This window comes from Xiphophorus couchianus, chromosome 9, assembly GCF_001444195.1.
Source record: "Xiphophorus couchianus chromosome 9, X_couchianus-1.0, whole genome shotgun sequence".
Lineage (NCBI taxonomy): Eukaryota > Metazoa > Chordata > Actinopteri > Cyprinodontiformes > Poeciliidae > Xiphophorus > Xiphophorus couchianus.
Window position 1 is genome coordinate 720,010 of NC_040236.1, and position 25,185 is coordinate 745,194.

General features: G+C 41.8%; 1 protein-coding gene across 3 annotated transcripts in view; it reads left to right on the forward strand.

Moving 5' to 3' along the window:
- arhgap39 (Rho GTPase activating protein 39) overlaps positions 1 to 25,185 on the forward strand; it is a 103,527-nt gene that overhangs the window by 41,410 nt on the left and 36,932 nt on the right. Inside the window, exons 1-2 of one of the 3 annotated variants that reach the window (XM_028026747.1) lie at positions 11,628 to 11,732; positions 12,657 to 12,720. The exons of 1 other annotated variant lie outside the window; for it this stretch is intronic. The gene's annotated coding sequence lies outside the window, so the exon portion shown is untranslated. Of the gene's footprint in view, positions 1 to 11,627; positions 11,733 to 12,656; positions 12,721 to 25,185 lie in introns of those variants that run through there. One more of the 3 variants, XM_028026748.1, reaches the window with a different exon arrangement.

Sequence of the window (25,185 nt, forward strand, 5' to 3'; positions counted from 1 at the left end):
CCGTGATGTTTATGTTGATGGTAGATGAGCAGTGGTTATCCAGCCGGACATGTTGGGGTCAACTAGTCAGGACGTCCAGTAACCAGTTGCACATGAGGCGTCTGATTCCTAAGTCTACGAGTTTTGTGAAGAGTTTTGAGGGGATAACTGTGTTGAATGCTGAACTGAAATCTGTGAACTGTATCCTAGCGAAAGCGTTTTTATTGTCTAATTGTGAGCGAACTTAGTTCAGTGCTGTGGAGACTGCATCCTCTGTGGTCCTGTTCTGGTGGTAGGGGTCCAGGATGGGAGGCATTCAACCTCTCTCGAGGCTGCAGACAGGGCTGCCCAAGTTCTCCTAGCCTATCTTCCATTGTGATAGAGCCACTAGTGGCTGCTATCCGTTCTGACTTATCTATTACAGGTATGAAAGTGGGAACAGACGAACATAAACTTGTGGTGTACGCAGACGATCTGTTAGTATTTGGATCTCAGCCATCTAAATCTTTTCCATCTTGGGTCATAGAGTGCAGTTTCGGACTACAAAATCAATTATTCCAAGAGTGAAGTGTTTCCACTTAATATGACAGAGCAGGAGACACAATTACTACTGGGCTCTTTCAAATGGTCCAATGATGGTTTTACATACCGTGTGTCTGTTATTGCGCAATAGCCAGCCCCGCCCATTCCTCACAAATCTCCTGGGCTGACTACTGACTAGTTCTCTGTCTAACAGGTCCGGAAAATCTCTAAGACCCGGGTATTACCCTAAAAGAGATCTATAAGAGATAATCTATTCAAACTGGTGGCGAAAGCGATTCGTCTAGCTCTAACTACCTCCAATCCAGAAGCTACGACCCTTTTCAGTTAAGAAACAATCAGCTGAGTAGCCCTCGCAGCTGAATAATTCCAATAACCACTCCTGTTAACGGTAGCTCACTTCCTTAAATATAACTCGCTCTTGGAACCGGCTAGATTAAATTTAGTGACTTGGATATAAGTCCCAGGGTCATTATTTACACTCACTAAAGGAAATTATGAAGCCACCTATTTTCTAGAATCATGTACATTAGTTTTACCTCAATTTAAAAGAACTGAGAATTGATTAAATGACTCAATTAATCCCAATGTCCACCAACCTCATTAGAATTTTCTAATATAAATTTATTGAGCAAGCTTAAGCAGGGATATGTGGCATACAAATCAATAATCAATTGTATATAATTCAAGAGCAGTATAATAAAATCAACATGTATAACCATACTATCCTGTCTCTTTTCCCTAACCTATGTCGCAAGTTCTGGGATAGCTTTTTAGGGAGCAGATTCAACTCACACCCAGTTGATGATGGATCTTTAGCAACAGGAACATCCAGAAGCCTTGATCAGAGTCTTTGTCCTTGTGTGGAAAAATCCTCCTTAGAATAGATGCAAAGCAGAACGGGTCCAAATCCTTCGAAAACCCAGCTCTTTATCCCTCCGGGATCTTCGTCTTTTCTCCAAGTCTGTTGAAATATTTGGGTTGAGGCAGGACCGACGGTCAAATCAGGAACCAGGGTTGGGGCGGTAGGATCTTGTCCCTTCTTGGCGGCGCGGAGTCTCGACTTTCCCGTGCTTCCGAGCTGCGGACCTCTGCTGCTTCTCAATCTGCTTCTCCGTGTCGACTCTTTTCCAACGCCGCGGACTAAGAACAGTTGCTTCCTTATTTCAGCCCTCTTTTATACATTTCTCCACTATGTGTGTGTGCGGCAGTTTGGTCTACGTGACTTCCTGACCATCTGCTGATTCTGGTGGAAAGCCCCGTCGGCCCCCAACCTGTTTGCTGAGTTTTGCGGAAAGTCCCGTCTTTCCCCAACTTGCGACATATCCTGGCAGCAGGGCCTCACCCATCCTGCTGACTTTAACATTATTACTTCCTCTCTTTCCTATAGCTCACTATATTATGTTATAATTCATTAACCATGCTCAACCTGTATTAAAAACATTTGAATCACTTTTCAAATCATCATAGCTTTGATATTCATTAAGAATTAATCACATTTCTTACTTATTATAATCATTAAACATAATCCTTACATTGTTGTAATCATTACAGATCATTATTCAGAAGTACATTTTAGTGATTACTTATACCCATATTACCAATTGTATTCATACATATTCAACTTAGTTATTATTTTAATCAAATCACAAGATTGCTTTATTTCTCTCAGGCCTTTATGCACCTTTTCTGCGTGTACCTGGAAAGATCTCACAACCCCATGCCAGTTTTCTTGACACGTGGCATCAAAATTAGTTCCTGACCAAATTCACCAAAAGAATTACACGTCATTAATTAATGAAACTAAAGCAGAGCTGGAACGATGGATAGATCTCCCACTATCTTTGGTTGGCAAAGTTAACTCAATTAAAATGTCTATATTACCTAAATTTATTTACTTATTTCAATGTGTCCCCTTAAAAGTTCCAATGACATTTTTTAAAGATTTGGATAAAGCAATATGTCTATTTTTATGGTGAAGGTTCCAAGAGTTAAGCTTCTTACTCTACAGGCTCCCTACGCTAGGGCAGATTAAACCTTCCAAATTTCAGAATATATTATTTAGCTTGTCAGATTCATATTCTCTGGATGTGGATTTATTCAAATGGCAACGATGTGAGGTGGGTCTCGATAGAACAGGGGTCTCAAACTCCAGTCCTCGAGGGCCGCAGTCCTGCAACTTTTAGATGTGCCTCTGCTGCACCACACCTGAAAAGAATAATTAGGTCATTAGCAAGGCTGGGAGAACTGATCTACACAAGCAGGAGGTAATTAAGCCATTTCATTCCAGTGTTTTGTACTTGTGGCACATCTAAAAACTGTAGGACTGCGGCCCTCGAGGACTGGAGTTTGAGACCCCTGCGATAGAACAACAAGAATTAAAGTCCGTGTCATTAGCAATTTTTCCTTTCTTGGGTTCAAAAAAGCAACTCTCTACAATTACATAAATTTTAGCTACCTACAATGCATGGCTTTAGTACATGCTCTTTTAAACCTAAACATACGATTGTTGGTTAATACACCACTTAAAGATAACCCCGACATTCCCCTGCCTGTAGCAGATGGCAGATTACAAACTTGGACCAGAAAAGGCATTAGATCAGTCTGCGATCTTTATACCAATAATGTCTTTGCCAGCTTCAGTCAATTATCGGAATTTTATGACTTGCATAATCACAATCATTTAAAATATTTGCAGATCAGACACTGGATTGGAAACATTAGAGATATTTCCAAATAGACCAGAGGAAACCCTGCTTGAAACATGTTTGTTAGATTCCAAACATACAACTACAAAAGGACTTCTTTCTTGTGTTTACAAAATTATTCTTGACTATTCAGCAGCTAATGAAAAGTACTCAAAAAAATCAAAATGGGAATCGGACTTAAGATGCAAATATGATGACAACAGCTGGAGCAGATTACGAAATTCATCTCAAACAATATTAATATCAACAAAACAGGTAAATTCAATTTAATATGCATATATTTTCTCCCTTATATTTTGAGTAAACTTAATGCCGGAATCACTGACAAATACCAGAGATGTAAGACGTCTGTTGGGGTTCTTCTTCATATGCTTTGGAGTTGTGTACACTTGCAAACCTACTGGAATAATATCATGCAGATAACATCAGCAGTTTGTGGGGTTTCTTTAGATTCTGGTCCCAGGGTTTGGATACTTGGAGATGTTATGTTTTTGAAATTAAATTCTTGCAGGAAATACTTTGTTCTGTTAGCATCATCTGCAGGAAAAACGTGTATACTTAAAAACTGGAAATCTATGGAGCCTCCAAACCAGAAACATTGGATTAATGAACTGTTGTCATACTGCACTACTGAATTTTTTTTCCATTAAATACATGGGACATTGGCAGAGTTTGACCAGATATGGACTCCTTTCCTGGACATTCTCACCAGATTAGATCTAAGAGACTGATTTGTATTGATCTTTATGGTCTTGTTTCAATTATTTTAATATTGTTACTGTATTATTTTTCTCTTATTTCTGACCTTTCAAGATATATCATGTGTAATGCTAAATGTAATTTTACTGTAATTTTGCTCTGGAGAGAGTTGGTGGGTTTTATTTTTGTAGGTTGTGTTAGGTTTATTCTTCAAATAAACTTTTAAAGAATCTCAAGGACACAAAAACTTGTCTTTTGCAAAAGGGGAGAGGCGTGTCAGACTTAGCTGCGTCAGACGAGCTAACTCCAATCAGCCAGCTCCAACAGGGGCCTGCAGCCCTTCAATATTTATTAACTTCTAAGCATAGGCGTGTCGTCATAGTGATAATTCAACAGCACAGGCAAGTAAAGGAAAATGCATCAACTGTATGGTAACTCTTTAAGACAGCTTCGGTTTACACAGGATGTTACCTATTTTCGTAGACACCTGCAAAAGCATCTGCATATTATCTGGAAACATCTTTAACTAAAAATCACTTCTTGCAGAAGTAGAAAAACAGCAGATACATCAGTAAATAAATGTTAAAAAGTATCAATTCCCTATCAGTTTGTTTTGTGAATCAAAAAGAATTATGTACTATTGTGCACTGGATGTTAATTTGGGATGGTTGTACATTCTGAATAAATATATCTATACAAAAAATATATATATATATATTTTCCCAATGGGCAGATGTAGCCACAAAAACCTAATTAAAAAAATCTTGAACATGTTCTTGACAAAAACTGTGAAGGTCCTTTGATCCAACAAAAAGAAAAAAAAAAACCCAGTGTGAAGCAGCAGATTTGAGAGTAAATCCAAATTCTGAAACCACAACCTTTACCTCAGAGTTTGGCCTCACCAGGGTTGCAATTCTTCTCTCCAAACCTTGATGGTCTTCACAATCTCTTCTTCACCAAGGTGAACATGAAGGCTGTCCCCAAGACACAACCCCGAATGTTAGCAATTTTGTCCATTTCTATGAATTTTCTATTAACCCTTTGTCCCTAATGGGGTCGGGAGGGTTGAGGGTGTCTATCTCCAGCTACGTTCCGGGCGAGAGGCGGGGTACACCCTGGACAGTCTGTCGCAGGGCAACACAGAGACAGACAGGATAAACAACCATGCACACACACACTCGCACCTAGGGAGAATTTAGATAGACCAATTAACCTAACAGTCATGTTTTTGGACTGTGGGAGGAAGCCGGAGTACCCGGAGAGAACCCACGCATGCACAGGGAGAACATGCAAACTCCATGCAGAAAGACCCCTGCCGGGAATCGAACCCAAGACCTTCTTGGTGCAAGGCAACAGTGCTACCAACTGCGCCACTGTGCAGCCCGTTAGCAATTTTGACTTATCAATTATATACAACTTTATAATGTTTCCATGTTTACAACTTCTTCTGATTAGACATGTAAGTTGGTGAGTTTTGAATATGTTAAAGCCTCCAAAAAGCTGCTTCTTTTTGCAGAAAAATAAGAAGAAATGTTTGCGATTACAAGAGGCCTTCACAGCGAAGAGTTGCTCTGGCCTAATAATGTTTGAAAATCATTTTTTTTTTAAATCTATAGCGGTTATTGAAAACCCAATAGACATAAAATGGAAGTGATACTGAAGCTACATAAATTAAATCTCCCATTTTTCCGTCTGTATCCAGCAGAGATGTGCAGTGCAGCAGATTTAGCTCATCATGCAGGGCCGGTCCAAGGTTGTATGACGCCTTGAGCAGAACTTGATTTAGGGGCCCCTCTCCCTGCTAAGAACATCAACACCTCTAACAGCATTTCAAAATAGATTTAGTAAATTCTGGGAGAAGAGGGTAGTTTAATTGGCCTACCTTAAAAGCAGTCAGTGATAATTGTAGTTTACTGAGATGTACAGGTGCTGGTCAAAAAAAAATTATATTATGAAAATGTTTATTTAAATCAGTAATTCAATTCAAAAAGTGAAACTTGTATATTATGTTCATTTGTTACACACAGACTGATATATTTCAAATATTTTTTCTTTTAATATTGATGATTATAACTGACAACTAATGAAAGCTCAAATTCAGTATCTCAGAAAATTAGAATATTACTTAAGACCAATACAAAAAAGGATTTTTAGAAATGTAGGCCAATTAAAAAATATGAACATGAAAAGTATGAGCATGTACAGTACAGCACTTAATACTTATTCGGGCTCCTTTTGTCTGGATTACTGCAGCAATGCGGCGTGACATGGAGCTAATCAGTCTGTGGCACTGCTCAGGTGTTATGAGAGTCTAGGTTGCTCTGATAGTGACCTTCAGCTCTTCTGAATTGTTGAGTCTGGTGTATCGCATCTTTGTCAGGAGTCTGGTGTATCGTCAGGAGAGTTTGCTGTGGATTAGAACAGGGATGGCATGATCCTTAAACTGGGTGCTGGTAGCTCTGGCACTGTGTGTGGGTGCTAAGTAATGTTTGAAAATTAAATCTGCATCTCCATAAAGTTGTTGAGCAGCAGGAAGCAAGGAGTGCTCTAAAGCTCCCTAGTAGATGACTGTGTTGACCTTGGACCTCAGAAAACACGGTGGACCAACACCAGAAGATGACATGGTACCAAACCATCACTGACTGTGGAAACTTTACACTTGACCTCAAGCAATTCTGTGCCTGTTCTCTCTTTCTCCAGACTCTGAGTCCTTGATTTCCAAAGGAAATGTAAAATTTACCTTCATCAGAGAACATCACTTTAGATCACTCAGCAGCAGCCCAGTCCTTTTGCTCTTCAGCCCATTTGAGATGTTTCTGACATTGTCTCTTGCTCAGGAGTGGTTTGACACAAGGAATGCGACAGCTGAAACCCATGACTTGCATACTATATATCTGAGTGTGGTGGTTCTTAAAGCACTGAGTCCAGCTGCAGTCCACTCTGCGAATCTCCCCCACATTTTTAAATAGGTTTTATTTCAAAATCCCCACCAGGGTGCTTTATCCTGATTGTCAATTTTTTTCCTACCACATCTTTTCCTTCCCTTCACTTCTCTATGAATGTGCTTGGACTCAGAGCTCTGTACAGCCAGCCCCTTTAGCAATAACATCTGTGTCTTGCCCTCTTGTTCAAGGTGTCAGAGGTCATCTTTTGGACCACTATCAGGTCAGCAGTCGTCCCCATTATGGTTTAGCTTACAGAACTGGATGGACCATTTAAAGGCCTTTGCAGGTGTTTTGAGATATTTAGCTGATAAGTGTGTGGGACAAAGGGTCTTCAATCTTGAACCTTTTCACAATATTTTAATTTTATGAGATACTGAATTTGGAGTTTTAATTAGTTGTCCAATACAAACAAACATTTGAAGTATATCAGTCTATATGAATATAATATTTTTACTTTTTGGATGTAATTACTGATTTAAATAAACTCTTTCATGATTTTCTAATTTTTTGACCAGCACCTGTATGTGAACAGAGCTCAGACTCAGAGATTAAACTCACAGCATCAGATTGTATCTGCAACAATAATCTGACTATGAAGATTATTCTTTGAACTTCTCCAAAGTAAACTAGCCAACTCCTTAAAATCTTACATTTAAATGTTAAGCAATTATATTTACTTGTATGCTGAAACCATAAAATCAAATTTAACAGCACTGATATTTTCAATAAACACAATGTTAAATTTACATTGGTTTGTGATAAAATGTTAGCATTTATGAGTCACCTGAAGGCCTGCAGGGCCTTAAGCAGCTGCTTCATTCTAAATGTGATCCACAGCACTTCATGGTTTTAGATTCACTGACTGATGACTTAATTTGGATTTAAAAGAAGTGCAAATAATTGATGTTTATTTTAATAGTATTATTTTGGATTTATTGTTTTTAAGACTCTTAAGAATTAATTGACAGCAATGTCTTCCAGTAACATAATTACTCACTAATATTTTTACAATTCCTGTCAAATTAACATCTTTTAATAAAAAAAATCCCAGTGGACTGCTAGGGGAACCACCACCGGACTTAGCAAGTTTTCTGGGGGAATCCCTGAACTGGATTCTGGACTTCCTGACCAACAGACCTCAGACTGGATCCACAATCCTATCCTCTTCTTCTCCATCACCCTCAGTCCTGGCTCGCCGCAGGGCGGTCTGCTGAACCCCCTCCTCTTCACTCTGCTGACATGACTGCTCTTGAAAGGCACCCTAGCTGTCTTGCAAAGCACAGCAGTACTGGGACACATCATGAACAGTGATGAGTCCAAATACAGAGAGGAGGTGGAACACCTGGTGCAGAGAAAATAACCTCTGCATCAACATGAAAAAGACTAAGGAGATGGTGGTGGATTTCAGAAGGGACAAGGATTCTCTTCATCCTCTGTACACTGGAGGAGTAGCTGTGGTCTCAAGCTGCAGGTACCTGGATGTGTGTGTATTCAGTGACTTCACCTGGTCACAGGATACTCTACAGCTGCATCACCGGGTGGCACGGCAGCTGCACTGCTGCTGAGAGGACGGCTCTGCAGAGGGTGGGTAAGGCTGCACAGAGGACTGTGGGGAGCAGCCTTCCCTCCACCATGGACCTCTACAATGCAGGAGGAGGCGCTCTTCATCATGAAGGACTCCACCCATCCTGCACACAGACTGTTCCAGCCGCTGCCCTCAGGCAGGAGGCTGAGGAGCATCTGGAGCAAGACCACCAGGCTGAGAAATAGTTTCTTCCCTTCAGCCGTCAGACTGATGAACTCAAGCTGCATCTAATTCAGCTACATCTTACTTTAAAAAAAAAAAATTAATTAATTTACACACATACAGTATATAGTACTCCATTATTGGGGTTGCTATGTCAGGACATAGCAATGCTTAGGGAGGGCAGTGACTGACTTCTTGATCTGGGATCTGAGTTCCAATTTCATAAGACAAACAAGCAATTGTGAAATTGTATGACAATTAAAATCTTTGAATCCTTGAATCTCCATGTGGCTGGCAGAGAGTAATTTAATCATTTGCTTCAAAACAACCCAGGAGGTTTTCCTCTCCTTCCTGTGACCACTTCCTGACAGTCATCTTCCTGACAGGCAGCTTCTTCACAAGGAGTTTGTATTTATAGTGGAGAAAAAACAAGATTATGATCCGATTTCCCCAGAGGAGGTCTTGGTTTGGAGACATATGCATCTTTGACATTAGGGTAAAACAAATCCAAAGTTTTGTTTTCTCAAGTGGAACAGCTGACAAACTGGTGAAACACGGCAGTGTTGAAGAGTGCGAGGTTTGATTAAAATCACCAGATAATGCCACACAAGAATTGAGGTGTTGTGTCTGTATTCTAGCATCAACTGAACTAATGACATCACATGCATTATTGGCAACAGCTGAGGGTGGATTGTAAATAACTGCTAAAATAACACTGGTGAATCATATGGATGGAAACTTGATCTCAAGAGTTCAATGTCTGACCTGCAGACACGACGCTTCACAGTAACATGAAGTGCTAAATTAACAACAGCCATCCCTATCTTCAATAACTCTTTGAAGAATCTGAATTAATGAGCTACAAAAACATTTAATTATCCTTTGGGATTAATAATGTATTTTTGAATTTGATTTAGAATGTCCTGAAAGACACCATCTGTTATTCAAAGCACTGCTAATCCACCTCCCTTCCTTTTCCTGCTGCTTTTTCAAACTCTGTCTGCTCATATACACAGTGTTCCAAATTATGCAAATTGGATTTAAGTCTCATAAAGATTAAATTTTTTGTTGTGCTTTTAAATTTATAGATGGTATTGTGTGTCAGGGCTCTTTGAATCACTATAATTAATTTCAGATAGCTGGGTTGATAAGTTTGTCTGGTGAGCTCAATTAAAGGAAGTCTACTTAAGAAGGATGTTCCACATTATTAAGCAGGCCACAGGTTTCAAGCAATATGGGAAAGAGAGGATCTCTGCTGACGAAAATCATCAGATAGTGTAGTGCCGTATGACAAAATATGAAAACATTAGATTTTTAACAAAAACTGAAGCGTTATCGTACTGTGAAGAGATTTGTGGCTGATCAGAACAAAGATAGGTTTGTACAGATAAAGGCATAATGAGGAAGGTTTCTGTTAGACAAATTCATCAGATTAAGAGAGCAGCTGTTAAAATGCCCTTACAAAGCAGCAAAAAGTTATTTGAAGCTGCTGGTGCCTCTGGAACCTCAAGGTGGAGGCTTGCAGTGCATGAACCTACTATTGGGCCACCACTAACCAGAGCTCACAAGCAGAAGCGGTGGCAGTGGGCCCAGCCGTACATGAAGATTCATTTTCAAACAGACTTGTTCACTAATGACTGCTGTGCAACCCTGGATGGTCCAGATGGACGCAGTAGTGGATTGGTGGTGGATGACCACCACCAATTCCAAGGAGGTGGTGGAGTCATTTTTTGGGCCGAAATCATGGGGAAAGAGCTGGTCGACCCCTTCAGAGTCCCTGAAGGTGTGAAAATGACCTTAGCAAAGTATATGGACTTTCTGACTGATCACTTTCTTTTATGGTTCAAAAAGAAGAGCCGTACCTTCAGTAGCAAAATCATCTTCCTGCATAACAATGCACCATCTCATGCTGCAAGGAATACCACTGTGTCATTGGCTGCTATGGGCATAAAAGGGGAGAAACTCATGGTGTGGTCACCATCCTCCTCTGACCTCTGACCTCAACCCTATTGAGAACCTTTGGAGTTTCCTCAAGCAGAAGATCTGAGGGTGGAATGCAGTTTATATCAAAACAGCAGCTCTGGGAAGGTATTCTGACATCCTGCAAAGAAATTCAAGCAGAAACTTTCCACAAACTCACAAGTTCAATGGATGCAAGAATTGTGCTGTGATATCAAAGAAGGGGTCCTATGTTAACATGGAACTCGGTCTGTTAAGATGTTTTTGATTGAAATTTGATTTATACTGTAATAGTTCATGACTTGAAAATTATACTGACCATCATTTGAAAATATCTCTTGCATAATAACTTGGAACACGGTGTAGTCAGGAAACCTGGCAGAGAGATGTTAGAGTTGGGGATACAATCCTGAAGCCATGTCTGAGTAAAAAAATTATTATACTCTTGCTGAGTCCTTGTCAGGGCTTGAAGTTCATCCATCTTGTTAGCTAATGATCTCATGTTGCCCATTACAATAGACGGTAGAGATGGTTTGAATTTCCTCCTCCTATCTTTCCTCTTTGCTCCTGCTCTGCATCCATGATGCCTCCTTTTCAACTCCTCTGGAATTTCTGGCTTCAGCTGTGGTATAATTTCAGCTTCTCCAATGTTTATCGCTCCCTGTCGCAAACTACGCTGTTGTCATGAAGTGTGGTGAGTAGTGGTGAGGAATACACTGAACAATCCAGGTAGAATGAATGAAGCAATGATTTAATGATGAAAATGAAGCTCAATCCAAAAACAGTCCAAAATCCTGGCAGCACAGCAGAGCAGAATACAAAGAATCAGCACTGGTAGCAACAGGTTATACCAGTGCTTCTCAATTCCAGTCCTCAGGCCCCCCTGCTCTGCAGGTTTTAGATGTGTCTCTGTTTCAGAACAGCTGATCCAAATGATTGCATGACCTCTTCTGCAGTCATCAAGTACTGCAGAAGCCTGTTAATCACCCACAGATTCAATCCAGGTGTGTGGCAAAAGGGGAACACCTGAAACATGCAGGGCAGGGGGGCCTGAGGACTGGAATTGAGAAACACTGGGTTATAGGAAGGACAGCAGACGACGGACTGAAAAACACATACAACTGACTAGGACCCGACGAGGAACAAAGGACACAGGTGAGGTTAAATACACAGAGGGTAATCACAGAACGAGACACACCTAGGAACAATCAAGGAGCAGACAGGACAACACAGAGACTCAGAAACACAGAAAACTCTAAATCAGGGGTCTCAAACTCCAGTCCTCAAGGGCCGCTGTCCTGCAACTTTTAGATGTGCCTCTGCTGCACCACCTGAATAGAATAATTAGGTCATTAAGACTCTGGAAAACTGATCTACACAAGGAGGAGGTAATTAAGCAATTTCATTCCAGTGTCTTGTACTTGTGGCACATCTAAAAACTGCAGGACAGCGGCCCTCGAGGACTGGAGTTTGACACCTGTGCTCTAAATACACAGAGAACTCAAATCAACACAGACAAAAACCCAAATCCTCACAGCTGTTGCGTGTGATGATTACGCATCATAATATAAAAGTATTAAAAATATTGCCAAAAATCATTCTAACTTGACAGTATTCTAAACAGGAAGAAGTGATTGTCAAATAAGCCATTTTCCTCCAAAAAGGCAGGAAATTCTTTTTCAAGAATTTTTTTCTTGAAAAAGAAAAAATTGAATGGAAGTACAGAGTTACTCCAATGTGCTGCCACCCTGAATGGCTCATTTCTGGCCTTTACTGTTGTGGTAAAATGTTGAAATAAAATGGACATGGTTAGGAAAGAAACAAGGAACAGAAAAACAAATGAAACAAAAGTTGATTGCAGGGCTCAGTGAAACCTTATCCTGCCCTAGTTTTTTTTCTCTTTCACTCTAATGTGGGCATAATAACATGTGCAACTCACACACCCTCACACAGTGCCACTATTGAGGCCTAAATAAGAGGATTTGCCTGTGAGAGTATTTAGAATTGCAGGATGAATAAAGCAGCAATCAATTTCACACTTCTCTTTTTCACCCTGTTCATCTGTTGTTCCCCATCCAGAGTGACCCTCCTGCCCTGTAGGGGTGTTGGAGAAGTGGAGCAGACAGACTCATTTATTGAGAAGGTCTGATGAAACTCGGTTCTGTTTGACTAAAGGCTAATATTCCAGTAGACTTAAATCTCTTACTGTTTTGCTTTTTAAGTATTTTCTTTTGTCTTAGTAAGTTTGATGACTGTTATGCATTATTTGAGAATGTTATACGATAATGATATTTTGTATTGTTTGTGTCAGGGCTCTGCTGAGGCTGAAGCTCAGGACAGACAGCCTCCTTTTCTCAGCATGACAGCTGGGATTAGATACAATCTGTAGGCCGAATACAAGCCAGTGAACATCCTTGAAAAAAACTCTCTCTCCCTAAACACAGACACAAGACAAACAAACTGCTATGTAAACTCAAACTTGCATCTAAAGTAAAATATCACTAGTAAAATGAATACGAGTATCTATGGCCTTCAATGGTCTGCATGTTTCTGTCAGTACCACATTTTGTGGTACTGACAGAAAGTGACCTGCTTGTGTTGGTGCCAAAGTTCTGACATGTCAGTGAGAGTTTTACATCACAATGGAGGAATCTTGGCCTCTCTTCCTGCCCCCGCACCCCAATCAGATTGATATTCAGATTCTGTCTTTTAGTTTTGATCCATCCTAATACAAAATTTTGTCAAGATAATATTTTTCAGAGTTTTAAAGTCTGAGAAAAACATTTGATATATTTTTAGATCATGCAGAAATCTTTTTGAACATAAAAGGTTCTTTCTAATTAAGAGCAGAAAAAAAATAAAGAATTAGAATATAATATAGTAGTTGTCATAATTAGGGCAAAGTACGTAGATTGTACACTTTTGATCAAAATTTATCCAAGGGGAACCACCTAATTATTAGGACTTAATAGCCAACTGTTCACTTTGTTAGTTATTGTTATATGAATGAATATTACAATAAAACAATAAATTGAGTGAATTTGTTCTCTGGTATTATCAAACAGCAAGTGCTGCATACATTTCTAGATTAAACACAAAAAAAACTTCTCTCCAAAATGTGAACATTCAGAAACAAAACACTTAACTGTCATTTAAAATCCTAAAAGTGCATCTTTCACTTTAAACACATGTTGAAGGCTTTATATCATAGCATTTCTGAAATTCACATTTTCAGTGAAAAAAGGCCCATATTTCAAAATAAAAGTTGCTAGTACTGCCTCTACCTAGGCTGCCTTCTGCTCCACCTAAAAATAGCACCCCTAGCTACTAATGACGTAGATGGAGGAGAACATTTCGCACTGTGCAGCTAAAAACATGGAATAAGACCTGGAGGAGGTGACCAATCTCAAGCATTAAATTGGCTACATGTTTAAGATTGAAGGCTCACAGGTGAGCCAGAAGCTAGAATTATTGACAGCATAGTAAACAAAAATTATTTAAATTGTAGAAGAGCAGATATTGGAATGGAAAACAACATGAACACAGACATGGAAATGCCAACTTCTGGGAGAATTTAATTTTGGAAATCTTTACAGATCTTTTTAGTGAGTATATCTACTAGGATACAAAAAATAAATAAGCATGCATACAAATAGGCAGAAAAATATTCATACCTCTGGAAAATTTATCAACTCTTATTCCAGCGACGCTCTTCCAGGTCAAAGCTTTGACTCTGGCTTTGTCTCTGCTCCCCATCAGCGTCGTTCTTCCCCTCGCTGCCTCTGCTGTGTTCTGGTGTTACTGCAGTGGATTTCAGCCTGATTTTGTCATTTCTTCTGGATCCCATCTACTATTCATTCGGGCTGCTTTCACTGTAAGCTTCCTCACAGAAGTGCGCACTGTAGATTGCTGTGTTAGTACCACTGTTAGTGGTGAAATCTCGCTTTCCCAGCTGGATGAATCTCACCCAATTCTTAAATAAGTTTTTTTTCCCAGTTGTTTTTCCGCCTCACCATGTCCAGACCAAGTACAGCCCGAACAGCTACAAATAAGCAGGTTTTAGCCGAACCTGAGTGAAAAAACTAATAATAAATTCTGTGGCGTTAGCAATGAAACCACAGCTGTTTGGCTGCGGTCAGCTGTTTGGCAGATGTTCGTGTTCCATTTCTCTCCTGTCAGGATCACAAACTGGATTGAATGGCTGGTCAGTCATGACATGCCACTGTTCCTTCCCTAATCCTCTCTGATTAGACTGGTGAAGAGGCATTCTCAGCTAGTAACCACAGCTCTGGTCATATTCTGAGTTGTCAGTGTCATCACACTCCACATCCAGTCTCCTCAAATCACTAGCTTCTGAACTTTTTTGTGCAATTTCCTGATGACCACTGATTTTGAGGCATCCTGAAGTGTTTCTACAGGTAGGTCACTTAAAGGAAGTCACAGGTTTCGATAGAGGGTTCTTGTTTTGTTTTCATCTCCACCCTCAGGATTAACCATGTACACAGGATTCTCAGATACTTGTTCTTTAACAACATAAATAATCTTCTCCCAATATGACCTAAGTTTTCCAGGTCCCCCCCGCTCTCCAAGGTTCCTCACCAGTACACGGTCTCTAGGTTGGAGTACTGCCCCTTTCATCTTCTGATCGTAATATGACTTCCCTCTAGCACTTGACTGCTTGCTGTTTTCTTGAGCGATGAGGTAAGCCTGGGACATCCGTTTTGACCATTTTTGTACATATCCCCTGGGTGTTACTGGATCAGTTTCTATAAACAGCCCAAATAAGAGATCAATTGGCAGCCGTGGGTGGTGGCCGAACATCAAATAGTAAGGTGAGAAACCAGTGGACTCATGTCTCGTACAATTGTACACATCTACAATTTGCGGGAGATGGTCCTTCCAATGCTCCATCTCCTTTTGTGACAGAGTCCTTAACATTTGCAGCAATGTACGGTGAAACCGCTCAGCAGGGTTACCTTGAGGGTGGTATGGTGATGTTCGGGAGTGGACAATGTCTGACAGCTGGCGCAGAGTGCGAAACAGCTCCTTTTCAAACTCACGTCGCTGATCATGGTGTACTTTAGAAAGGAACCCAAATCATGGGACAAAGTCATTGAATATGCGCTCTGCTGCAGTCTGCCCAGACTTGTTTCTTGTTGCATATGCTTTTGCATAACGTGTGAAATAATCGACTACCACCAGGATGTACTGATAACCTCCTCAGCTGGCTTCAAGGTGAAGGTAGTCGATACACACAAATTCCAGAGGGGAGCTGGTTGTAATGCTTCCCATTGGTGCATGAGTGTGACTGACAGGCTTTTTTTGCTTAATACATAGATACTTATGGGGCCATATTCCTCAATCTCTCTTTTCATATAGGGCCAGTAGAACCTTTGCCTTGCCAGATTGATGACCCTCTCAGTGCCAACGTGACCCATATCATCATGGAGATGTTTCAGAACAAGAAACTTGTACTTTATGGGCAGGACTAACTGCTGTCTTTCCCCAACTCGCCTGTAGAGCAACCCATTTTCCAGATGCAGCTCTTTCCACTCATGTAGCGGCTTCCTTCCTATTTATGCCAGCAGTTTTCCTTTACTCTTCTGTTGGAATTTCATTCTCTTCCTTCAGCTTTACAACTTCTCAGATATTCGGGTCATCTCTCTGTGATTTAATGAGTTCATCATGACTCCGTGTTGGCAGGACATTTGACTGTGGAGAAGTGTCAAGTGAACAAACATTAAGTGCCGCCGCCCAGGTAACATCCCTCCTCTGAGCAGCTTTATTTCCTTCCCATGTTATACAAACAGCCACACGTGACAGCTCCTCAGTGCAGGATGTCATATACTTCTCCATATGCAGTGGGATGCGGGTTAATGTATCAGCATCAACATTGGCTTTTCCCGGTCGATATTTATCAAACCGGAAATCAGACAGTTCTCCCACCCACCGATACTCATGACATATGTGAGGGGATTATTGTCTGTATAAATTGTGAAGTGTGGAGCGTAGTAGAGATAGTCTCTAAACTTATCACACACTGCCCATTTCAAAGCCAGAAACTCAAGCTTCCTACTGTGGAGGTTATAGTTTCTCTTAGCTGAAGTCAGTGTCCTTGTCCTTGTCCTAGAGCCATAACTTATGACCCTCAGCTTTCCTTCTTGTTGTTGGTAGAGAATGGTTCCAAGCCCCCTTTCAGATGCATCAGTGTGTAGTACAAAAGGTAAGTTGAAGTCCAAGTATCCTAACACAGGTGGGGTCATGAGCACGTTCACAAGTCGCTATAATGTTTCTTGATGTTCTTTTGACCACTCCACAGGTGTGTTGGAGGGCAATTGTGGTCCCTTGGACTTCACTCTCCCTACTGGAACCACTGAGCTTCCAGATTTTGTTTGTAGCAGTTCATAGAGAGGTCTTGTTATACAGGAGAAGTGCTGTATGTAAGACCGGTAATAGCTCAGGAAGCCCAGGAGTCATCGAACATCACCCACAGTCTGCGGTGCTTTATATTTTAGGGATGACACTGCTTCCAGATCTTTTGGGTCGATTCGCACACATTCAGCAGAAACACGCCTCCCCACATAGCGGACTTCTTGTTTGAAAAGTTCAAATTTTTCTGGTCATAGTTTTACACCATGTCGTTGTAGTGCCTGCAGGACCTTGCAAACTCCCTCAACATGTTCTTCAAAGGATTTCTCATAACAGTAGACGTCGTCGAAATATGGCAGACAACACTCGTCCCTTAAAGAACCAAGTGTCTCCTCCATACTCCTCTGAAAGGGACATTGAATAGACCAAATGGGATCTGGACCCATTCATAAAGCCCCCATGGTGTCACAAATGCAGTGGGATGTCTGGATGTTGGTTCAACAAAGCCCTGATAGTAGGCTTTCCTCTGATCCAAAATAGTGGACATACAATTTCCACCAAAGGTATCCATCAAATCTTGTATCCTAAGTAAAGGATGATGATCAGGGACAGTCTTTTGGTTTAACAGACTATAGTTGATGCACAGCCGCAGTGTCCCATCCTTTTGTCTCACACACAGGACTGGAGCTGAATATGGGGACTTAGATTTTATTATCCACCCTTGTGCCAGGAAATCTTGGATGTACTCTTTGACTTCTTTTAGCAGTGGTTTGGGTACACCGGTTTATGCTCTCTGAACAGAAATATCATCTTAGCAGATATGTATCTGTAAATATATGTACAGCAAGTGTGCCACAGTGCAGTTGTGCAAAATCGGACTGATTTGTGCAGAACAATGATTTAGCTTTTATTGTACAGTGAGATGGCATGTGGCAGGAAGGATTTCCTGTATCTGTCCCTACGACAGCGGAGCTGGAGCAGCCTATGTGAGAAGGTGCTCCGCTGTCTGTCCACTATGTGGTGGAGAGGGTGCTGTTTATTGTCCATAATAGACAGAACCTTCTTCAGTGTCTTCCTCTCCACCACAGTTTCCAGGGACTCCAGCCTTAGTCCCAGTACAGAGCCAGCTTTCCTGATGATTTTGTCCAGTCTATTAGAGTCGCTGGCTCTGATGCTGCTTCCCCAACACACAGCAGCAAAGAAGATGGCACCGGCAACAACACTGTGATAAAAGGTCTCCAACATCTTGCTGCACACATTGAAGGATCTCAGCTTCCTTAAAAAATAGAGTCTGCTCATCCCCTTCTTGCACACAGCGTCAGTGTTAGATGCCCAGTCCAGTCTGTTGCCGATTACAACTCCCAGGTATTTGTAATCCTCCACCTCCTCCACCACTTCCCCTTTGATCTTCAGTGGCCGTGAAGATGTCTTCTTCCTTCTGAAGTCAATCACCATCTCTCTGGTCTTACTAATGTTGAGCCTCAGGTGATTCTGGTCAGACCACTCCACAAAGCTGTCCACCAGTGTCCTGTACTCCCCCTCCCCCTCCATCCCCTATACACCCGACAACCGCTGAGTCACCAGAAAACTTCTGTAGGTGACATGACTCAGAGTTGTACTGGAAATCAGTGGTGTACAGGGTGAAGAGAAAGGGAGAAAGCACAGTTCCCTGTGGAGTTCCTACGTCACTGACCACCACATCAGACAGGACACTGCCCAGACGGACAAACTGTGGCCTGCCTGTCAAGTAGTCAGTAACCCAGGAGATCACTGAGTCATTGACACCCATCCTCCGCAGCTTCTCACCCAGTAGCAGAGGCTGGATGGTGTTGAAGGCACTGGAGAAATCAAAGAATGTGATTCTCACAGTGTCTCCTCCACCATCCAGGTGCGACAGTGCTCGTTGCAGCAGGAAGATGACGGCATCGTCCACTCCTAAGTGGGGCAGGTAGGCAAATTGCAGGGGGTCTAGAAACGACCTCACCCTAGGCCTCAGCTGGGCCAGGACCAGTCTCTCCATGACCTTCATCACATGAGATGTGAGAGCAACTGGTCTGTAGTCCTCTGAGTCGGATGGCCTTGGCTTCTTGGGAACAGGAACCACATGTGATGTCTTCCACCGCAGCGGGACTCTCTCCAGCCTCAAGCTCAGGTTGTATGTGTGTGCCAGTACAGGGGACAGCTGGCCGGAGCAGGTCTTCAGGATCCGTGTTGTAATGACATCAGGTCCTGCAGCCTTCCCCTGGTGTAATCGCTCCAACTGTCTCTTAACCTGGCCTGTAGTCACCGTTAGCTGGGGGTAGGTGTTGTTGTCTGCAGCGGAGATGAGGGAGGAGGGAGGGATGGGGGGCTGAAGGAGAGGTGGTGTGCAGGAGAATGCCGGTAGGTGGATTGAACAACTTGGGGCAGTGTGGATGTGTGGGGGGATGGTGGTGGTAGGGGAGTAGCAGGAGGTGAGCTAAACCTGTTGAAAAACTGGTTAAACTGGTTTGCTCTCTCCAGGCTCTCAGATGTCTGTATGTCCTTCCCTTTCATCCCAGGGATGTGCTTCATTCCTTTCCACACATCTTTCACACTGTTCTGCTCGAGTTTGGACTCAAGCTTCCTCCTGTAGTTGTCCTTGCATGTCCTCAGTGTCTCTCTGAGTTCACGCTGGACTCTCCTCTGCTCCTCCTTATCTCCAGACCTGAAAGCCATCTTCTTTTTGTTTAGAAGTGCCTTCAGGTCACTGGTAATCCAGGGTTTGTTGTTGGAGAAGCAGCGCACGGTCCGGGCTGGCATGACAGTGTCCTCACAGAATCTGATGTAGTCCGTGATGCAGTCAGACATGTTGTCGATGTCCTCCCCATGAGGCCCACAGAGCACATCCCAGTCTGTCGACCCAATGCAAACAGACCAGAGGAGAGAAGGTCGCTGGTTATAAAGTTATGAAATAAGCAAATTTGCTGCCATTTTACTAATTAAGTGCTAATAATGTCTATTTAACCTCTAGAACAACCTGGCTGCCGACTGAGTTATAGATCAAAAACTCAAAGGGGTTTGATGTTAGCACCTCCGAGACCTAGAATTATAAGACTGGGATATCAAGGCAAAGAAAACTTAGTCGCTGCTGGTAGGGGCCATTCAGGGGCCTCCAGACATTCAGGGGCTTCCAGACACTCAGGGGCCCCTAGAAATGGTTTATTGTAACATAGACCATAGATCTAAACCTGTAGCATTCATTTATAGAGAATGACAATGTTATTACATTTTATTTAATGCATTCAGCTGAGAAAAATAAATAGTACATTTAGGATTTAATTAGGACGTTTACTTTGTAAAAGTTTAAAGAATCATCTTGATAGTTTGATTGTTGTGTTACCATGGCTACAATATGGTGTAATCTTTGTGTTTAAATTGGGTTTGTAAATACATCACAGCAAACAACCAATAGTCAGTGATTGATTTTAAACCTGGCCAATAAACCTGGTCTCCCTCTCACAGATTCACCTTATCTATATCTAAACATGTTAGTGATGCTGAGGTTCTTAGTAGGAAGAGGAGTTCTGTCTGAGGCCCCATATTACCTTGGGCCGGCCCTCGAGGAACAGCTGCTGTGATGCGCATCTCTGGAATCTGCCTTTAATCCCCTGGTGGCCCCTGTTACTCCCCCGATGCTTTGGGGACATTTTGATTCATTTCATTGTGGCATGTTTGGCTTTATGCTGCGGTTCTAATTATTGCTACAATATTTTCTCTGACGTTTATTTTGTGAACTCTAAATGCTCTGGGCCGAATCTTCCTTTAACACTTGAGGTTTTGCAATAACTTCTATTTACAGCCGCTCATTTCCAGCCCAGGTCCCGTCAGCAGCGGCTTTAACCCGCCTCGTAGAAACGTTAAGGAGAAGCAGAGCGAACAGTCAGCAGGTGGTACCAGGTGGTACCGGGGCTTTGATCTGCGTTGCGACTCGCGGAGACAGTCGGTACCATGTCTAATATCAGGATGTCTGATATAAAGATAGATATTCTTTATATCTGTCAGTGGACCTACTCAGACTGCCTGTAGTGAACTGGGCATTTAGCAGAATGATGAAGTTAAAGTCAGAAGTTTTCTCTGCAGCCGAAGCATTTCTGTGTTTAGGGGCGAGGCGGGTTTTGTCCCGTTATTGCAAGGACGATTATAAAAATATGAATAGAAACAGTTTTTCTAACATCAACATCAGATCTACGTTTTCATTCACAAATGAAAAAATATTCTTGCCTATAATTTGATAGTTAAGAGGACACAGATCCGCCCCTTCCTCACCATGGACCTGTCATAAGGTGCGGGTGTAGGTGGTGAGGCAGACGCTGTAGACCCAGGATGTAGTGAGAAATGATGGTTTTAATAATGCATATCAAGAATTACACAGTCCAATAATGTCCTGAATACCGGGCAGCACGGCCGAGCGGAAGCCAGGGCTCGACGCCGGTAGCAACCGGTTACACAAAGGATAAGACGACGGACTGGGCACACAGATGGCAGAGACTACACGCCACAATGAGACGAGGACCCGACAAAGACACGGGCACACAGGTGACACTAAATACACAGGAGCTAATTACGGGGACGAGAAACACCTGGGGACCATCAAGGGGAAGACAGGACAACATGGAAACTCAGAAACACCGAAACTCGAAATAAATACACAGGAAAAACACAGAACATGACAGGACCCGGAGTCTGAACAACATGGAGGCAGAGAAACTTATTAACTGAGGGCAGCCAGACTAGTTTATTTTTACTAAATTATTATATTTAGCTAAATATTATTGCTGAGGGACACAAACAGGCCTTCTGACATACAGATTAAAAATAAAAATAATAAAAACAAAATAAAAAAAATACTCAAAAAGGGCACTAGGGACATCAAGAATAAAAAGGGCAGGGGCTCAAGCCCTGCTGGAATGATGATGTCTTGTCTTCAAACCTTGAGGCACCCCTGTTGTATGCTGGGTTTTGTGGTGGATATGCAGTTCACTATTCCCTCAGCTTTGTCTTTTGAGATTGAGATGGCCCCACAGAGTAAAGTTATGAGTGTTGGAATGAGCTTGTTTTGTTCTCCCAGGATCAGTTCCTCCACCATATTGAAACCAAGTAGGGGTCTTTCAATGGGCAGACCGCTCACCAGAATGGGGTCTTCATTTCCAGGTAGACTTACAGTTATGGCAACCTATCCATGAAATGGAATCAGGTCCCCATTGACAGCATATACTTGTAATTCACTTTCATCTTCATTGTTCAGTAGTTCAGAGAGAGGTCGTATGTCAATATTTGGCAAATGTTTGTTTTTCCAGGTGTGCTCAATCATACTGACTTGGGCCCCTGTGTCTAGTAATGCATTAACGGCAAGTCTATTAAGGTAGCATAGGATCAGATCTTTCCTCCCAATCAGCCTCGCAACCTGTTCATTTTTCTTGATTAGTGAGTCCTGTGACAAATCAGTACTATTTTCTTTTCTATGAGATGGTCTCTTTGTCACCCCAGATGTGGAGACAGAGGTATCTTGTTGACTTGATGTTGTCTTTGGTTGGGGTTGGACCCTGGTCACTGGTTGCCCCTCTCCAGTGGCTGGCTGCAGATTTCCTGCTGCAGCAGCCTTTTGAGGCAGCCAACAGCTCTGTGACCCTCCACACCACAAAAGAAGCAATGATTAGAATTTGATAAGCCATTTTCAACACAGGTGGGACAGCTGTTTGAACTCTGTCTCCTCGCCTGACCCATTCTCCTGTTAACACTGACAGGCTTGCTCAAACTGTTGTGCTCTTGCACCTTGTTTCATAGAATCCACCATGTGAGTGAGAGTATCAGTACTTGAGGTTAGCTGGTTGATGATGTCAGTGTCAACAACTGACTTGCTCCTCTGGTGTGTTGTATGTTGTTCTAGTGGTGTGCCAGTGTCAAACTGTGATTCTGACGGGCCACAGGTCCTAATCTTTGTCGTCTCTCATTTTCCTCACTTGTTTTCCTCATTACATGCCTTAGGATCGTCTTATCTTTGACGTCAGGTTCAGCCAAGTGGGTTTTCAGCTCCCTTCCAATGTCATTATGTTTATGCCCAAGCCCCTGATAAACAGTGTGTAAGAATACATCTTGAACTGTTGCCTTGCTGTACTTAGTACTGTCAGAGAGGTTAGAAATGAACATTATTCACTGTTTTAGTCCAATTACTCTGTAAAGAAACTGTTATGGAGTCTCATTGTCATGCTGTTTGGTGCAGATTAACTCTTGAAACAGTTCAATGCTATTTTTCTCCCTCAGATGAGATTGTAGAAATCCCTCCAGCTCTGTAACTTTCATATCATCTTTGTTTATCAACATGTCTTTGAAGCTACCTGGTTTAATTATCTTGAGCATAGCCTGGACAATGTCAGAGTCAGCAAAGTTATCAATTTGTCAACACACATTACTGTAGGACATGTCAGATGAATGATCACCAGTCTGGCCACCTTCAATCTTAAATTCTCTCCGGGGGAGAAATGAAAGTTCTCTGTTGGGGACAAACTGTTCGTATTGCTTGTTGTGGTTGCGATTTGGCCCTCTTTCCTCTTTAAAGTCTTGGGATGCCCCAACTCTGGTAGCTGCAAGCTGTGGTGAAGCTGGTTTTGCAACCAAAGGTCAACACACTGCATCAGTTTTTTTGCCCAGATCTGTGTAACTTAAGAGAATTCTTTGCAGACCATCACTTGGCGGTGGTGCTGTTGAATTAACTGTAGCTGTATTAGTGTTGTCATATGCAGTGACATCAATGTTTGTTTACCCTACATATATTTTGTCTGAGTAATGTATGGTAGAAGGTTGGCCACAATTCACTAACACCACCCTGTATTGTGTTAGAGGATTTAGTAAAAGCTGTTGTATTATATGGTTCAACAATGGGATTAACATCAACATCAGAAACCTTTTCTGCCAACATTACTTTACATACTTAGACCACTTTGTCAATAGTGTCCTTTAAGACCAATAATTCAACCATCCCTCTGTCCTCTGACTCAAGGAGAGGTTTGTTGTACATGAATGCATTAATGTATTACAGGCAGCCCTCAGGATCATCATCTTCTAGCACAGACAGATCTTTGTCCGGCACAGGACCAACATGTTTGGCAATCTGAAATATTTCACTTGCAGTCAGTTTGAGAAGACTCTTCCTAATGTCCCACATGAGGCCTTTTCTTCCAATGTCCAACATAGTTCCTCTCTTCCCTTCTCACACTCAATCTCAAAGTCCAACCACCGATCCCTGTCAACTCAGTCTCTCGCACTCCAAGTTGCAGCAGAAACCGCTCGCTCCTGGTTCCATCTATATCTGGATCAGCTCCCGACCAGTGGGTGGTGCTGATCTCGGACGAGCCCCCAAGAACCTGTTACACATACCAGGACTGGTGTCAGTGTAACAGACTCTGATTTTTCCTGCAAACAGGATAGAACAGGTTGAAGTAACAAGGCAGAAACAACTCCGTACTTCTCAAATCCTCCTGGAATCTGTTCTGAAGCTGGTTGTCAATTATACAGACTCTGGAGCGAATACGAGAGCACACTGCCTCCTACTGGTAGCTTTTTGCTACTGCAATAAAGTTAATTACAATAGATGCCAAATCTTGAAATTAGAAATATACATAAAAAACATATCAATTAATTCAATATTAAAATAGAAAAAGAAAATAATAATAATAATAATAATAATATAACAGAAACCATTACCTTTTGTAATGGTTTCTTGTGCGCTTGCCACATACCACTAAACAATATTCCCTTCAGTTCAACCTTAGAAGTAGTGACACATAGTTGATCATACAATAACTTGCAATTAAATTTTGGCAAAGCTCAATGTAATTTTCACAGGTGGCAGAGAGTTGTTGTCAACAGCTGCTGAAAGTAATTTAAAAAGTTACTTTTAATGTAACTTATTTACTTTCCAAATCAAGTAATCAGTATTTTAACTAGTTACTTTTTCAAGGAATAATCAGTAATCCGATTAAAGTTACTTTTTCAAAGTAACTATGCCATCACTGTTTCCCAGACCATAATTCATAGTACTACCAAGTCATCCAATTCCTGAAACAGTGAATAAACTCCAAACATTCCTTGGCAATATGAATATTGCAAGTATTCTGGGGCCTTTCAAAAATAGCAAGAGGATCTTGGGTCCCCACCACTCTGGTTATTTTTGGCCCAGTTTCCACATGCCTGTTGTCAGGTGTCACTTTCATCCACACTT